The sequence below is a fragment of the Herpailurus yagouaroundi genome, unplaced genomic scaffold (genome assembly GCF_014898765.1).
Source record: "Herpailurus yagouaroundi ecotype Mexico unplaced genomic scaffold, PumYag 210, whole genome shotgun sequence".
In the NCBI taxonomy this organism is placed as follows: Eukaryota; Metazoa; Chordata; class Mammalia; order Carnivora; family Felidae; genus Herpailurus; species Herpailurus yagouaroundi.
Window position 1 is genome coordinate 20704242 of NW_024412441.1, and position 17552 is coordinate 20721793.

The 17552-nt window shown below is 42.7% G+C and overlaps 1 long non-coding RNA gene across 1 annotated transcript in view; it reads left to right on the plus strand.

Moving 5' to 3' along the window:
* Positions 1 to 15227, plus strand: part of LOC121016419 (uncharacterized) — a 168502-nt gene extending 153275 nt beyond the window's left edge. Inside the window, exons 2-4 of the long non-coding RNA XR_005784266.1 lie at positions 7346 to 7543; positions 11419 to 11492; positions 14612 to 15227. This is a non-coding gene — a long non-coding RNA (uncharacterized LOC121016419). The remainder of the gene's footprint in view (positions 1 to 7345; positions 7544 to 11418; positions 11493 to 14611) is intronic.
* The last annotated feature ends 2325 nt before the right edge of the window (positions 15228 to 17552 follow it).

The following is a 17552-nucleotide window of genomic DNA, read 5'->3' on the forward strand; positions in this document are numbered from 1 at the left end:
GAGCTGAGGCTGTTGCTTATGTCACTCTTGGCTACTCAGATCTCACCACAGTGTTTGACACTTAATAGGTAACAAAAAGGAGAAGTAAAGTGGGAAAGAAATTAAGTGCACAGAACAAATACACTTTATCAGTCTGTTCCAGCCTTCAAAGACTAAAAGAGGAAGGTGGTTAAAATTCCATGTATTTATTTTCTAATTCAGCACCTAACTTTATCCCCAGTTATGAAGATGAGAAGTGACTTACTTGTCCAGAACTAAAACATACTAGCTCTTTTTTTAGTTTGAGGGAATATTTTACTCTTTTCATATGTACATTCAAAGACATTTTCTTCTTACATGACATTAGTGTCTTTTTAAATTTTTTTAATGTTTATTTATTTTTGAGAGAGAGAGTGCGAGCGGGAGAGGGGTAGAGAGAGAGGGAGACACAGAATCTGAAGCAGGCTCCAGGCTCTGACCTGTCAGCACAGAGCTTCACCCAGAGCTCGAACTCATGGACCATGAGATCATGACCTGAGCTAAAGTCGGATGCTTAACCAACTGAGCCACCCAGGCACCCCACATATGATGTTAGTTTTTACAGACAGAAAAGAAAAGAAAGGAAAGGAAAGGGAAAGAATAGAAAAGAAAAGAGAAAAGAAAAAGAAAAGAATGAAGGAAGGAAAAAAAGAAGGAAGGAGGGAGGGAGAAAGAAAGGGAGAAAGAGAAGAGAGAGAGAGAGAGAGAAAGAACCTAGAAGGGTCATTTTCTTCTATAAGTTTTTCCCCCCACTCTTGTAACTTTTAATAGCATAAGTATAAGATTCACTTATATCATTTCACTTAATCCTCCCAATAGCCCAGTTGTTATCATTAATATTTTGCACTAAGCCAAGTCTCAAACAAGTGAAGGTATTTGAACAAAACACACAATTATTAATGCAGAATCAGATCTGAACTTTCATCTTCCAAACCCAAGCCCCATGCTTATTCACCTCTATTCTTGGTATTCCACCACCAGTGGAGATTCACATGTTGGGTTCCCATGTCTTCCACTTTGAAGAACAGTAGGAAGTTGGGGAAGAATACTAAACTACAGGATATGAAAGTTGGGCCCTCCATCAAATTAACTGTCTTACTCTGAGCACACTAATTTCCTGTTACCTTGAGTTCTCATTTGAAATAGGATATGTTGCACAATGTTATCTTTAAAGTGTCATTAGTCATGTAAAATTCTATGTTGGGCCAAAAAGAAGTTTACATGCTGCTGGTGGGTAGTACCCTGAAGTAAGATTTGATAGCACTCTATAATTCTTATAATTAATTTCCAATAGATGTCTTGGATTTTTGCTATCACCACATCAAAGATAAGCTTTGCCTGTTTCATTTTGCCTCCATTCTTCTGGGTCTTAGTGAAGGAACTCTATGTAGGCTTTGAATGGACCTGTACTTTTTAAGAATTTTCTCCACTATTATTTAACAAGCATTTATCGAACACCTGCTATATGCCCATACTGGACCAAATAGAGAAGATAAAATTATGATTTAGAAATTATTTTAGCCTTCAAACATTGTCATTAAGTAGGGAAATGGCAATGTTGCCACATTATATTTCCTAAAATGTACAGTTTTCAATGAAAGATTATAAAACACAGGAGATAGGAGAGTATGGATCGTGAATGGGGTGGGAAGTGGGGTGAGGAGTGGGGAGAGGGTGGAAGCAGTTAATAGAAATGGACCCTGAGGAGGCCCCAGTGTTATTCCTACTAGTCAAAGTCTTTAAATCAGCTATTATAAATATGTCCAAAGAACTAAATGAAACCATGTCTAAAGAATTAAAGGAAAGTAAGACAATGATGTTTTACCAAATTGAGAATAGCAATAAAGAGATAGAAATTATCCTACCTAATTTTGGAGTTTAAAAGTATAAGAACTGGAAATGGTTAATTCACTAGAGGTGCTCAACAACACATTTGAGTTGACGGAAGAAAGATTTAGTGAACTTGAATAAAGTTCAACTGAAATTACCCAGTCAGAAAGAAAAAAGAATAAAGAAAAATGAGCAGAGCCTCAAAAATGTATGGGATACCACCAAGTGTTCTTGCATATGTATAATGAAGCACCCAGGAGAGAGAGAGAAAAAGAGATGGAAAGAATATTTGAAGAAATAATGGCCTAAAACTTCCAAAATATGATGAAAGACATGAATCTGTTCATCCAAGAAACTCAATGAACTCCTATAAAACAAACTCAAAAAGATCCATGCCTAGTCACATCATAATCATACTGTTGAAAGACAAAGAGAGAATCTTGAAAATAGCAAGAGAGAAATGTTTAATCATGAGAACAAGAGCTCCTCGATAAGATTAAAACTCAACTTCTCATTGGAGCCCATGGAAGCCTAAAGCAGTGAGATGACATATTCAAAATACTGGCAGTGGGAAGGAAGGAGGAGAACTGTGAGTCAAGAAATCTGTATCTAGCAAAACTAGCCTTTAAAAATAAAAAAGAAATTAAGAAATTCTAACATAAGCAAAAACAGAAATTCACTGTTGACAGACCTGCCTTATAAGAAACAGTAAAGGGAGTTCTTTAGGCTTAAATAAAGGATAATAATTGGTTATTTGAATCTGTGCAAAGAAATAAAAAGCACTGGTAAGGGTAACTGCAAGGTAAATATATAATAGATAATAAGGTATTTTGTACCTTTTTTCTTCTCTTACCTGACTTAAAAACAACTCCATAAAACAATAATTACAAAACTGTGTTGATGAGCTTAAAATACATAAAAATGTAATATATATGAGAGGAGCCCTGAGTTGTCCTGAGATGTGCTGAGGAGGCTCAGTTTTATCCTGGTTTCAGAGCAGTCAGCACTAGTTCTTAACAAGAGCATCAGATCTGGTTTTTGAAAGCTCATCTGGGCTTCAGAGTAGCTGATAAAGTGGAAGGGTGGAGGAGGAGGGAAGAGACAGGATTAAGAAAGTCTTGCTAGAAGCCAGATGTAATAGCCCAGGAGAGAGAAAGTGGCTGGTCGGTCTTAATGAGAAGGCAGCATGAGAAAAAAATTCATTCTTTTAATACAGGCATCCATGGCACAAAAACAGACACATAGACCAATGGAATAGAATAGAAACCCCAGAACTAGACCCACAAACGTATGGCCAACTCATCTTTGACAAAGCAGGAAAGAACATCCAATGGAAAAAAGACAGTCTCTTTAACAAATGGTGCTGGGAGAACTGGACAGCAACATGCAGAAGGTTGAAACTAGACCACTTTCTCACACCATTCACAAAAATAAACTCAAAATGGATCAAGGACCTGAATGTGAGACAGGAAACCATCAAAACCTTAGAGGAGAAAGCAGGAAAAGACCTCTCTGACCTCAGCCGTAGCAATCTCTTACTCGACACATCCCCAAAGGCAAGGGAATTAAAAGCAAAAGTGAATTACTGGGACCTTATGAAGATAAAAAGCTTCTGCACAGCAAAGGAAACAACCAACAACACTAAAAGGCAACCAACGGAATGGGAAAAGATATTTGCAAATGACATATCGGACAAAGGGCTAGTATCCAAAATCTATAAAGAGCTCACCAAACTCCACACCCGAAAAGCAAATAACCCAGTGAATAAATGGGCAGAAACCATGAATAGACACTTCTCTAAAGAAGACATCCGGATGGCCAACAGGCACATGAAAAGATGTTCAGCGTCGCTCCTTATCAGGGAAATACAAATCAAAACCACACTCAGGTATCACCTCACGCCAGTCAGAGTGGCCAAAATGAACAAATCAGGAGACTATAGATGCTGGAGAGGATGTGGAGAAACGGGAACCCTCTTGCACTGTTGGTGGGAATGCAAATTGGTGCAGCCGCTCTGGAAAGCAGTGTGGAGGTTCCTCAGAAAATTAAAAATAGACCTACCCTATGACCCAGCAATAGCACTGCTAGGAATTTATCCAAGGGACACAGGAGTACTGATGCATAGGGGCACTTGTACCCCAATGTTCATAGCAGCACTCTCAACAATAGCCAAAGTATGGAAAGAGCCTAAATGTCTATCAACTGATGAATGGATAAAGAAATTGTGGTTTATATACACTATGGAATACTACGTGGCAATGAGAAAAAATGAAATATGGCCTTTTGTAGCAACGTGGATGGAACTGGAGAGTGTGATGCTAAGTGAAATAAGCCATACAGAGAGGGACAGATACCATATGGTTTCACTCTTATGTGGATCCTGAGAAACTTAACAGGAACCCATGGGGGAGGGGAAGGAAAAAAAAAAAAAAAAGAGGTTAGAGTGGGAGAGAGCCAAAGCATAAGAGACTGTTGAGAACTGAGAGCAAACTGAGGGTTGATGGGGGGTGGGAGGGAGGAGAGGGTGGGTGATGGGTATTGAGGAGGGCACCTTTTGGGATGAGCACTGGGTGTTGTATGGAAACCAATTTGACAATAAATTTCATATATAAATAATTAAAAAAAAATACAGGCATCCATGTATAATCTAAAATACTGTGATCCTGGCTGTCAAAAGGCGGTGTTCAATTCTGTTACCCAAAGAGTGGTGCATCATTCCTCTGATAAAAAGATTTGAGAGTGGAAGCTGTAATAAGAATATAATGAGCTGAGAGAGAAGGCACTTCTCCAAATCCCCTGAGTCATATTTCATTGGTTACATTTAAAATTTCTATCATTAAAAGAAGTTTAAATTCTGTGATGGAAAGAAATGTCATTTTCATCACTGCTTTAATGGAAAGGCTCATCTTAGAGGCAGGGAGATGCTTAGACAAATGGATGAAGGAGACTTGGTATCTGTGATTAAGGGGGTGAGTATGAATTTCTGCAGGCCCGATGGCTCTAGAAGACTATGGTTTGTGTTTTTCCTATTGAATGGCTTCATTTCTTTAACATTTTATAAATGCCAAATCAATCATGGACACTTGTCACATATATTAAGTAGCATCATGAGAATTAATAAACTTCCATTGGTCAAAAAGATAGTGTTGGGGTCAAAATAAAAAAGACATTGTCATCTTTTATTAAAGTCCTACTTCCAGAGAATTGTAAATTCACTGATGGGGCCCTATGGGAATTAACAGAAGCATTCTACCTGTAGTTAAACCCAGAGGTGGAGTTCTGAATGCTTTGAAAAAGGCAATCAGCTGTCAGAAAAAAAAAAAAAATACTGCAAAATAACTATGTTCTTTCTTTCCAGATTAGATTGCAGGACACTGGAAGACAAAGCATTAGGAACTATGATTTCTCTATAAGAATCCCTCCAAAGAGGAAAAGATCGTTTATTATAACATGTTTTTATTTGTGATGGTCAGAAACAGAGAGCCATCAGAAGGACCTTGAGAAATAGCGGAGTTATGAAAATATCATAATACTATCTAACATTTTTAGGTGCTTACCATATGCCAGAAACTGTGCAAAGCCCTGTATGATATCACGTAGGCTTCACATTGACACTATGCAGTTGACAATATTACTCTCCTTATCACATAACTAGGGAGATGGAAGTTCAGAGAGGTTAAGGGACTAGTCATACAGCTTGCACGAGGCAGTGTCTATATGCAGATCCAAGTGTGGAGCCCAAACTCTTGGTTAAATTGCCTCAAATTATCAGATGCATGTGCCCTGGATCTGGAACAAGAAAGCTCCCCAGGCCCAAGGCAGTGCTAAGGGATGTCTTTCTCACGGCCTTTCCATTTCTATCCAGTCCTCACCCCGTACATTAGCAATTCTGCTCCTTCATCACTTTCACAAGTGATCCAGCCTGCCCTTGCCCAAAATCATTGGAGCCCCATTGCTAGCCAGCCATGTATCTCAGGAACTGATTCCAAATTCCTGTGAAAAGAGTCTTCTAGGTCTGGCTTATCTCATCCTCTCAAGCCAAGCTCACAGGTCAGAAGCCCCTGGCCAGCCAGTGCTAATCGCCCTTGTGGCAACTGGTCCAGTCCAGTCAGTGAGGCCGAGGCAGGGCCCTGTGGAGCAGAACAGAGCCACCCAAGCAGCTACAGTGGGGCAGGGCAGATGCCCCCAGAAGGAGAGAGTGGAAAGGGCAAGCAAAGATCAGCGTCTCTAGAGCACACCTGAAGGGCAGAGCATTCCTCATCAGGACCCACTTACTGGATCCAGGCTCCTCCTCAAGAAGACGTGGAGACTGAGAAACTACATGATCTATTGATGACAGGGTGACAGAGGGTTAGGAACACGGCTATTGAGGAAGATCTATCACTAGTCCATACACCAAACACAGCAACCTCATTCTGTTACATCTTTTCTTCCAATTAGACTTACAACTGCAAGTCTCTGTCTTCCTGGGCCTCCAAGGCTAATCACATTTATTTTTCAAGTCTCTCGAATAGATATCTCTGGTGTCCACACTTGGTTGCAAATCCAGGTTTGTACCTCAAGTTACATTCATTGAACACAGAATAGCACTGCTGCAACCACTCTGTGAGGAAGGACTGTTCTAGCCCCCTTATTATAGATGAGAAAACTGAGGCCATGAGAAGTGAAGGACCTTGTCCAAGTCACAGCTAAGAAGCAGTAGACCAGTGCTCCCAACAGACACTTCTATGCTCTTAAACACTCAGCCGAGAGCCTACGATACGCCAAGTGCTGGGTATAGTGGGGGACATGGTAGACAGGGTCTTGTCCCCATTGAAAAAGACACAAAGATAAAGTTTTACCTACAACTTGTGTGGAAAAGGGGTTAACCAAGCAGGCCTGAGGCTCCTTTGCATAGAAAGCCAGCTTGCAGTGTTGGGCCTTGGCTGACCTTTGAGAACTGGCTTCCAAAGTGTCCCTGATCAATAGTTAACTGCTAAAGGTGGCTCCCTGTGCTTCCTGTGTTTGTGCACATGATGCGGTTTATGCACCTGCTTTCCTCCAAGAGGTCTGGAATTTTGGTATGTGCTAGGCAGAGGGTGTGCATGTAGTTAGCCCCCAGTACAAATCCTAGGTGCTGAGTCTGTAACGGGCTTCCCTGGGCAGAAACATTACACACATATTGCTGCATTTTTGCTGTTAGGAGAGGAAGTGTTCTGCATGACCCTCACTGGAGAGAGAGAGCATGAGGAAGCCTACACACAGATTCTTCCAGATTCCACTTGCGTCTTTTCCCTGATGATCTAGGTGTGTATCCTTACTATGTCACTGTTACAAATCTTACCCATGGGCACAACTACATGGTGGGTCCCGTGGGTTCTTCTAGCAAATCTCCAAATGCAGGAGCAGTCAACACACACACTATGCACACACCTGCTATGAAGACAGAACAACACAGGTGACATGGGAGACAGCAGGAGCCCAGTTGGAAAAACCCCCTGTGGATGTTCTCTTTCAGCAGAGACCTGATGGAGTTAAGGAGGTGAAGGGCAGGAAGAACGTGTTCCAGACAGAGGAGGAAGGATTGAACAAGGTCCACTGTGGCTGCACCCCTGCAAACCAGGAGGGCCGGTGGGTCAGAGCCATAGAAAGACTGCTCAAGGGAGACTTGACTCCATGCTAGGCCTGCTAGCAGACTATTAAAGGATGGTAGCAGGTGAGAAACATGATCAGGTCACTTTTTCAAAGATAACTCTGGCTGCCATGTGGAGAGTAGATTATGAAAGTGGAAGCAGGGAGAGCAGTGGGGAGGCCATTCATGGTCCAGGTGAGACAGGGTGACTGGTAGCTATGGATAGAAAATGGGCTCAGAGGACATTTTATGACAAAGGCTTCTGACAGTGGCCTGCTAGCTGTCTCCCTGATACCCAGTGCTCAGCCCAGTCCAGCTCCCGGCCTGCCTGAGACCTCATGCTGAGTCCCCCTTCCCAGACAATCCCCACGGCTTTCCACTGGGGGTGACAGGGCAGGCCTGTGTACCCTGCCAGCCTGCAATGATATTCCCAGTCTTTGGCAAACCTGTGATATAAGTTTGCTGGCTGTCACTTCTCAGGAGTATTTATTTTGACACTTTGTTCTTTCTATTTTTTTTCTTAAGGGTGTTATAGTATCTTTTCATTTATGAAAGCACTAGAATAATTGATGGGAAGGAATTGTGTGTGTGTGTGTGTGTGTATGTGTGTGTCCTTCCATGACAAAATAAAGTTGGTAACCTGCTTTCATTCCTTCCCATCTTCCATGCTTTAAGAAAAATAAATGGTGTGTGAAATCCAGAAAAGTCTCTGGTGACCACTGGGGGCCAGGTCCAAACTCAGCCCTGCATGGGGCTCTCCACAACCTTGCCCGCACCCACCTTACCTTCCAGCTTCTGTCTCCCCACTCCCCTACCCTCTGCTCCTGCTTCCCAAGGCCTTCCCACCAGCCCCTCTTTCCCAGGTTGCCTCAGCCCTCAGCATTCTCTCTGTCCTAACTTCTTCCTCTGACAGATGCCCTACTCCTCCCATTGGGCAAATTTAACTTGTCCTGAATTTCTACCTGCTCAGAACCCTCTACTCCTAGAGGCTGGGACTGACCAGTCTCTACATTGTCTTCATTGTGAGCACAGGGCCTCCCAGGACTGGCAGGGCAGACAGCAACATGGCCGGCATGGACACCTTTGTCCTGGCTCCATCCTTCTCTGTCCAGGTCGTTGTTGACTTGCCCTCAGTTAAAGCCAGGAGAGGAAATGAGTTCAAGGCTTAAAAGCAGTATTCCCAATCTTTTGATGGTAAAGCAAGCAGTAATCACTCCCCATTGTTATCCAGGTGCACCATCCTAGAACAAAGAGGTCACTTGCAGAATTACAGGGAAGCCAGTGCACAGCAATGAGGAGAGAATACAGTGTACCCGACTCTACCTCTCACGGAGCTCTCAGAACACAGCTGCAATGATTCTAGGGCAGTAGAAATAGTTCTTTGACATAGCTGGAGTTATGCAAGCTATAATAATGATACATTTCCTTAAAAACTCAGATTTCAGGGTATAAATAGATTGCTTTCAGGGGATTAGAAAATAGCTTCCCATACAGGGAGTACCTGCTCCCCAAACGAAGCATATCTTGGGAGCTTCAATCTTCTCAAGTGCAATGTCATTATCCTAAGTAAAAAGTTTAAAAAGGTGGGTGGAAGGGGCACCTGGGTGGCTCAGTCAGTTAAGCATCAGACTCTTGATTTTGGCTCAGGTCATGATCTCACAGTTTGTGAGATGGAGCCCCGTGTTGGGCTCTGTGCTGTGAGGTTGGGATTCTCTCTCTCCCTCTGTCTCTGCCCCTCCCCTGCTCGTGCTCTTTCTCTCTCTCTCTCACAAAATAAATAAACTTAAAAAAATAAGAAGGTGTAGGGATGGGCAAAATAAGTGAAGGGAATTACTTCCAGGTACAAACTTCCAGTTATAAAATAAATAAGTCATGGGAATGAAAAGTAGAGTGTAGGGAATATAATCGATACCGTGATAACCTTGTATGGGGACAGATGATGACATTTACTGTGGTGAGCATTGCATCATACATAGAATTGTCAGTCCACTATGTTGTAGACCTGAAACTAATAATGCAACATTCTGTGTCAACTGTACTTCGATATAAACAAACAAACAAATAAATAAATAAATAAATAAATAAATAATCAAGTCATCAGCAGGTCAGTGGTGAACTGAGCAGTGGGCTATGTACTACAGAAATATGAATTATTAGTTGAGGAGACGAGAAAACAATAAACAGTGTAAAACTAAATACCCTTACGTTCCTCTGCGGGACTGCTGAGGGAGGAAGGGATTGCCTTGTAAAAGAATTTTGATCTAAAATGGAACCGGAGGATATAAAATGAAAAAGTTTATGCACATGCCCTCAGGAAAACAAAACTTAAGGACTAAGAGACCAATAGTCCCCATAAAATGCCTGATATACAGAAAACTGATAACACTGGAACTTTCTTAAATGATAAGGAACTGGTCAGGCATTGCCTCATATCAACTTCGGGAAGTTTTACTTATGGTTCTCAGAGGCATGTTTCCCAGAAACATCTCAGGTCAGGCTGGTCTCACAAAATAAGCTGAATTGAGCTTTGTTTGTATGTCTGCAATGGTTTTGTCTGCTTGGAGAGTTTTCAAAGCTTATCTCCAGTTTTTTTATTTTAACAGACCCCTCCTTACATTTTGTGCTAACAAACAGAGCCCACCTTAAGCCTTCATTAGACTCGCCTGTGGCTCGCTACAGCATGTGTGTCCCAAACTGCAATTCCTTTGCTATTTCTGAATAAACTCATCTTTTTGACAATTTTGAGCTTGCCTCAGTTTACCTCTTTATTTAGATGGACGTCCTGTGTATGATGCAATGCCCTTTACGTGAGGACTTCGTGATAAATTCTACTTCAAATACAGAGCCAAGGAAGCTATTTTCTAAAAACAAACAAACAAACAAACAAACAAACAAACAAACAAATCTTCCTCATACAAGGACCCTCTGGACCAGCCAGTTCCCTGCCCACCAGCAGTGCCCACAGCAGACCACCTCCACCAGAGCGGTTCCATATGGTGGCTTCCCCAGTCCTGGCTGACCCAGCCCGCTCACCTTATCCCACTGGGTCCTGCAGCCAGGTCTCCAGTGTCTCCCTCTTCCCCAAATCTAGCTGAATCTAATGCTTCTGGCTTCTCTTTTGCCTCCTTTTGCCTTTTTTGTGTCTGCCTCAGCTCAGGGTATCGAAGCTCCTGTCTTCTCTCTCCCCCCTATCTCCAGGTCCCAGACAAAGAGGGGAGTCAAAGTGGCAAGGCCCCTCCTTTCCCAAGAAGGGGGAACTTCAGTGGAGTGATTTTTATTTCTCTTTTATCCACTAAGGAGCATGGAGAAAAATATAACGTTTGACCCCTTAAGTATCCAGAGTTTTCTTTCTTCCTTCTTTTTCTTAAACCATTTTATTATTAAGAGTTACACCAAAAACAAACAAAAAACAAAAAAACAAACAAAACAAATGTGCAGCTAAATGGGTTAACCCCTGCAACCAACCATCCCCCTGCTTCCTTCCCATCTCCCCACCTCAGGAAAGGACAACTCTCTAAAAATGCTGACCTCTTTCTTCATTCTGCTCCCTCCCCCAGACCCTGCAGCCAAGCCTGGGCCTGTTAGATTCTATCTCCCATAACCACCCCATGCTCCTGCTCAGCCCCATGGTCCCATCCCACTCTCCTTGCTAATGAGGGAGGCTGAGCCCTGCCGGCTGCTTGGGGGCTCCAGGCTCATCTCCCACATGGGCTCAGCCAGTGGAAGATGGGGTAGAGATAGCAGTGACAAGTCTTGGGCACAGTTGGGGTCAGTGGCGGTAGCCAAATCTCCCTCATCCTCTTGCATCCTGAGAATGGGCCTGCTGGAGCCCTGAACTCAGTGACATCAACTTCTCCTCCTCATGTGGGAGTGGGAGTGGCTTCCCACCTCCCCACCCTGTTTGCCTCTTCTTTTTTGCCAGTATAATTAATCTGGGCCCTCATACCTCTCTGTTTCAGATGGATGAGATGCACCCTCACCTCTGGCTCCTCTTCGCATCCAGAGTTGCTTTACTCTTGCCTCCCAAACAGAGGTGGGTAAACTCCTGTCTGGTTTGACTATGACAATGATACTTTGTACCCTGGCCCTGAATACTTACTCACAGAAGCCTCTTCATCCTCAAAATTACGCTGGTAATTTAAACTTCATTTCCCACATAACAGCCAGGGGGATCCTTTAAAAACACAAACAGGTCATGCCACCCTCCCTGCTCAGAACCCCCAAAACACACCCATTAGGGTGGTTACTATTAAAAAAAAAAAGGGAAATCATAAATGTTGGTGAGTATGTGGAAAAATTGAGAAACTTGTGCATTGTTGGTAAGAATATTAAATGGTGTTGCTGCTATGGAAAACAGCATGGAGTTTCCTCAAAAAATTAAATATAGAATTACCTTATGATCCAGCAATGCCACTTCTGGGTATACACCCCAAAGAACTGGAAGCAGTATCTTGAAGAGACATTTGCACACCCATGTTGATTCCAGCATTATTCATAATAGCCAAGAGATGGAGTCAATTCAAGTGCCCATCAGTGGATGAGTAAACAAACAAAAGGTGGTATATACATACAATGGAATATCATTCAGCCTTAAAAAGGGAGGATATTCTGCTTACAACATGGATGAATCTTGAGGACATTATGGCTAAGTGGAATAAGCCAGTCACAAATGGACAGATACTCTAGGACCTACTTATGGACTTAGAGTGTGAGGAACCTGGCTAGAGTAGTCAGATTCATAGAGACAGCAGAATGGTGGTTGCCACAGGCTGGGGGAGGGGGAGGGGGACTCAGTGTGCAATGAGTACAGTTATAGTTTTGCAAGATGAGACGGTTCTGGAGATGGATGTTGTGATGGTTGCCCAACAATGTGAATGCACTTAATACCATTGAACTATATACTTAAAAAATGACTAAAACAGTACATTTTATAAACTCTCCAAATGCATTCATCAAAACTGAAATAAAATCCTTGAGCAAAACCAAAGCCTGGAGGGCCTGTGTTGGCAGTCTGCCTGCTTTGCCAAGCATGGTCCCACCTGCCCCTCCCACTGTAGTCCGCTCTCATGTCTGTCTCCTCTTCCTGGAGGCTGCACCCCTCACATCTTTATTCGCACCACTTGGTCTTTACAGAGACATAACCTCCTCAAAGAGGACTTCCCTGATCAGCCTCCCCTCTTTCTTGCTTCATTTTTAACGAATTGTGTGAAATAAAATTACATGTGCTCAAGGAGTTTAGGGGTAGGTGGTGGAGGACAGCTAAGACCATCATGGGGAGCTCTTTCTCTGCCCCCAGGGGTGGGCTGGTGGAAAGGAAGTTTGAACTGAGAGACAAGAGGCAGAGGGAGCGGTTGGGAGGCTGTGGGGCTGGTGGTCACTGACCTGCCTCGGTTGTGACTGTAAAAATCACTCACTACACAACAGACCCCCTCGTGAAATGTCCATCTGACTTCATGATCTGGTTTCTCCACATAGTCTGTCTCAACTTCCTAAATAGCTTTCAGTCCTTTAGCCAAAAATATACCCCCAGGTGAGCATGTGTACCCTCATAGGCGCCATTCTTGGAGAGAGCAAGGGAGGAAGGAAGGAAGGGAGGGAGGGAGAGAAGCTGGCATCCTGATGAGAAAGGGTCCAGGATGTAGGCCCAGGAAAGGATGGAAGGGTCTGGATCACAGGAAGCCCATGGCAGCTCTCCGGGGAGATGTGATTTCTGGCAGAGCTGGGCACCTGTTCACTATCATTCTCTCTTGTGCTGCCATGAAGCTGTTTACCCTCATTGTGAAGGTCAGGCCAGCCATACCCTCTGACTTACCTAACCCTGAGGACAATAGGTTTTGATCAGTCACCAACTGACATCTACCAGTGTGGTCCTCTGGGGTCAGCCTCTCATCAGATCTAATGACTAATTTGGAACACAACGAAAACGAGAAAATGTCCAACTTTGTATTGAGCCGGGCAATGTTTGCTTAACATTCAGAGGTGCAAATGGTGTGACTACCAGACACTGAAAAATGGGCTGAAAAAGAACAGTAATAGCCAGTGCCACTAAGCCTTCCATCATGTGCCAGTCACTTTATATCTGTTTTCCCTGCATTGCACAAAACCTTGTGATAGGAGAATTATCGAAGCTTCTTTACAGAGGAGGAAACTGAGGCTCTGAAGGGTTTATGAACCTGCCTGAGTTCTTTCTTCAGGGCCTTTTATCCTTGCTCTTTCCTGTCTACTGGCCTCATGATAAAGGCCACTCTATTAAATCACATGCACCGCCCGTGGGTTAATCACATCCACAGAAACCCAGGGTTGAGTATGAATAGTGACACACACCCCTTTAGAAATACAGAGGTCTAGTGTGTTCAGCTGGCATAATCTTGTCAAGTCACTCAGAAACCATCTGTTTGTGTCATCTTGATGTTGGTTTTTGCTTACAAGCTGTGTATAGTCATTAAGACAAATTATTTTATGGCCTTCACAGGTAAATGACATTTTCTTGGTAATGAAAGGTAATCTGCTGTCATCACTATATTGCAAGGCTCCTGCCTGTGAGCTTGGTCCCTTTTTCCTATCTGGAACTGTTCAGCTATAGAAAGATTCCTCCTCGGCTTCAAAAAAAAAAAAAAAAAAAAAAAAGAATCAAGTTGATATTTTGCTGAATTTGAATAGCAACCAGAAAAGAAGGTCAAGTTTTAAAAGAAGCAACACGGGAGGGGATTGTAATTAAATCTGCTCTGGGCTGGGTACGGATGATTCATTTCAAGTACATAGCATTCTGCAAAGCACGTGACCGAAGGTATTTTTCTAAATAACCTCAAGTGCTAGTCAAGTTATTCTTTAAGTTGCATGCCAGTGATATCTCCTAACTGGTATTTCGCTTGGCGGGCACTGAGCTGCTGCCACAGCCCGGATTTTCCTGCAGGCAGAGCCCGGCCTTGTTTTGATAATCATTTATGCTGCTCTCTGCTTCTGCCTAGAAGGATTGCACAGTTGTAGAGATCCAGGGAGGGGTGCGCTTGGTGGGCTCCAAACTGTCAAAAGCACCTCTGCTTGGGTAGGGGGTCTTCTCTGTGGCCCAGAGCCTGGGGTCCTTGTGGTGGGCATTACAAAGCCTTGGGTTTTCTACAAATGGTGACATCAGCGAAATTCCATCTCTTCCAGGAATCTTCCATCAAAACAATTAGGAGACCCCAGGCAGCTGTCTTCTGGGAACATCCTTCTAACAGCAACAGTCCCCCACCCACCAAGCTACTCCCTACATCCAAATGATTCCCGAGGTTGCAGTTAGATTAGTACATGGTGACTGTGCCCTTGGGAGATGCTAGGTCCTGGCCTGACAACCTGACCTGACCTAGGATGAGCCCATCAGAGACCTTTCAAAGCCAGGCTTTCTGTCTTGTGAGCCACATAAACAGGGAAACTCATCTCAAGAAGACAGGGAGAACTGATAAAATTTGTGGAGAGGAGGAGGATGCAAGTCAGAAGGAGAGGACTCTGTTGGTATCTGGGTCCCTGGTCTCAATTTTTTTCTGAAACCCAGCTATCCTTAAATCCTGAAACACACCAGAATACCTTCAAAATTAATTTCCTTTGCTATTAGGCTAGTTCAAGTGGGACTTCTGTCACTTGCAACCAAAAGAGTCCTAAGAATGTCACGTGACTCTCTTTCATTCATGACCTCACTGTGAGGTATGAGATCTCTGTAACTGCACTCGGTCTACCTAGATCAGCATCTTCTTTACCGGTGGGCTCCTTTAAGAAAGTTTAATATATTGGGGCCCCTGGGTGGCTCAGTCAGTTAAGCATCTGACTTCAGCTCAGGTCATGATCTCACGGTTCATGAGTTTGAGCCCTGCATCGGGCTCTGTGCTGATCATTCAGAGTCTAGAGCCTGCTTCGGATTCTGTGTCTCCCTCTGTCTCTGCACCTCCCCTTCTCTCACTCTGTCTCTGTCTCTCAAAAATAAAAAAATTAAAATTAAAAAAACATCAAAATACCATAGACTAGGTATTCTTAAATAATAGAAATTTATTGTCTCACAGTTTTGGAGGCTAGAAGTTCAAGATGAAGGTATTGCCAGGTTCTTTCCTAGAGCCATGAGGGAAAGAACTCTTCCAGACCTCTGTTCTTGGTTTGTAAATGGTTGTCTTCTCCCTGTACCTCTTCCTAACATCCTTCCTCCATATGTGTCTGTCTCTGTGTTCAAATTTCTCCCTTTTACCAGGACAATATTCATTTTTTTAACCCAATGACCTCATTTTCACTTCATTATCTCTATAAAGACCTTGTCTCCAAATAAGATCACAATAAGTGTTAGGGGTTAGGACTCCAACATATTTTTGAGGTGGAACATAATTCAACCCACAAGTCCACACAATGGAATACTATGCAGCCAGGACAAAGAAGGTGGTATGCCTGCACGTTCTGAGAGTAAAAATCTCCATGCATGTTTTGTGAAAAAAACCAATCTTTATGTCAGTATATTCTGATCCCTCTCTGAATTATGCATGTGCACGAGTGTGTATGCATTGACATGAACAGTTCTATATAGAGGTGGTTTTGTAACTTATGGAAGGAATCAAGAAAAGTTCATGCAAGTTACCTTTTTGAAGAGAGATTTGAAGAAGGAAAAGACACTTTCACTTTCCATTTGTACCTTAATGAGTTTCTATATCTATGTTGTTTTAATCTCATGTATATATAAATACATATATTATGTGCGTTTATGTGTATATATGTGTGTGTATATATATATACATGTATAAATATATACACACTGTATATATATATATATACACTTCTTTCTTATGCTTTTCTGTATTCTATTAGAAATGTAAGCTATTTCTTGTATTAAAGATGCGAGTTGATTTATACCTAAGTTCTTGGGAATGGGTTTTATGTGCCAAGCATGATATACATTCTGTGTATCTGTCTGTACTTGTAAGCTCTTAAAAGGTTATGTTTGTTCTTATCCACATATGTGGTGCCTTGCGCAATTGGCCAGGAAGTCGGATCCTTTTTGGTGTTTTGGAGGCAGTGGTGGAGAGGGGTGATGGTGATGATGATGGAGAAGAAAACGCGGTTGGGTCACAGCTTGGAAGTTGCCTAGAACTTCTCCCTTCGATGACAAAACCAAGGCTGTTGCTTATATACCAGAGAATCATCAGGCAAGACCTTGGACATACCATAGGCTCACTGCATTATGATACTTGTGAATTTTTGTAGGTCCAAGAAAAATGTCCTTGAAAGGAATGTCTACTGCACTATTTTTACCTTTAGAGCCCCACTTTAGACGAGTTTTTTTAAATCCCACTTCCAGAAGAAAAGTAAGCCCTAAGGTCCTGGGACATCCATTGAACATAAATAATTCCCTTCTCCCCATGCATCTAGAATGGTCCTAGATAAGTGTTATTCTTGAGAACACTGAAGGAGTAGGCACTCCCCTTATGCTCTGTAGGGCTTAATTCTCTTGTAGAACTTGGTTAAAAAGGATGCCCTACACTCTACTACCTCCCTGCAGTGAGCCCATGCCACATAATTAAATATCTTCTATTCCTAAGAAGGATCCAGGACTTGCTGTGGGCTGTGTAACATAACAACAGCCAGACCAGACTGTAGGGTTCCAGCCCCATCCCAAAGGTAGGTACTGCATGGCACATCCACTCTGGGACCTAGAATCTAGCCTCTGCTGATCCAAATGGCAGCCACATGGCTATTTGCATTTAAATTTAAATAAAATTTAAAATTCAGTTCCTAAATCACACTCACCACATTTCAAGTTTTCAGTAGTCACCATATTGAACAGCACAGATTGGAGAACATTTCCATCATCACAGGAAGTTATACTGGAGAGCTCAGTGACTGTCAGATGGGCCCAGAACTATACCTAGAGGGGGTCCTTGCTCCAGATTCTGTCCAGTCCCCACAGAGAATGCCTGAGAACATCTAAGCACACACTATGGATGAGAGCTATGCACAGCCTAGTCACAAAATAAAGCAAAAAGTAGCCCAACAAGTTTTTGAAGCTCTAACAAGATCTTTTTGGTGAAACAAAATACTTTGGAAGACATGAGTAGGAGACAAAGATATTCATTCATTCATT